Below are 1,137 nucleotides of genomic sequence, written 5' to 3'. Positions count from 1 at the left end.
CGATATTGTTCACGTTAGATAATTAGCCATGTGCACAAAACACTTAGCAGTATGCCCGCAAGGGATACCTTCAGACACATGCAAGCCACAGTTCTCACAATATATAATTACCCGAGAGCGTACCAGCTGGACTGAGCAGGTTTGGACTGTTGAACTATGCGACTTGAAGTTTGCCCGGCAATGGACCCAATTCGCATGTACAGCATTGCTCACGATAGTCACGGTATAAGGTTTTACCTTATTGAGGTGGGTTATAGTGTTTTCTACTGCCCAGGGTGTACCTGGAGAAATTAAATCCGTAAAAGCGTTTGTATACAAATTGTAATGAATGAATGTAATGACGGTCTTGTCGATCTTTCATGTTTCGTTTGACAACAGTATTACATACCTGCTTTCCTTCACGCTTGAGTTGTTTAGCTAATTCCTGGTACTCTTTTCTTTTCTTCATATGTCAATTCGAATGAAGTATGAGCATATCGATTATATTTGTAATTCTCATGTCCAGGTGCACAAAATATACTTGCTGTCAAAATTGCAAACCGAGAGCAGCAAATATGCATCCTTTCTTAACACGTAATTGCTTGAGTTCGCCGGTCCATTCCAAGTCCCCTATGTGTCCTAGGATGACATATCGATAAGCTTGTTCTCGGTTGTGTGTTGATAGGCCACCTAAAACGATTTTGTTTGAGTGTAAAGGCCAAATAATTGACCCTGGTCAGAATATTGATCAGTACCTTCTGGACGACTAGCTTAGATACTCGTACCACGAGGGCACTTGTATTGACGAGCTGGTCAGTACTCTTGTAACCCGTATCTCTTGTGTGTGCACTGAGTTAGCAACTTCTCTCGGTACACCAATAAGCTACTCACCGTTGGATGCGGCAGTACAGTCCTGTACATATGCTATGTGGTCAGTAATTTCGATTCCGGTAATGGAAGACCGGAGCCCGTAACGAGAGTGAGTTCCTGTTCATAGCTTCTATACGATTGTCTGGTTCTGGTCGGTTGCAGTTAACGTTCATTAGGATGGTGCTGTAGCTGGTAGTTGCATATATATATATATATATATATTATACACACTCACACACACACACATTTATATATATATATATGTATGTATGTGTGTGTGTATATATA

This window comes from Sphaeroforma arctica (assembly GCF_001186125.1).
Source record: "Sphaeroforma arctica JP610 unplaced genomic scaffold supercont1.715, whole genome shotgun sequence".
NCBI lineage: Eukaryota > Ichthyosporea > Ichthyophonida > Sphaeroforma > Sphaeroforma arctica.
Note: the sequence above shows the minus strand (reverse complement) of the source record.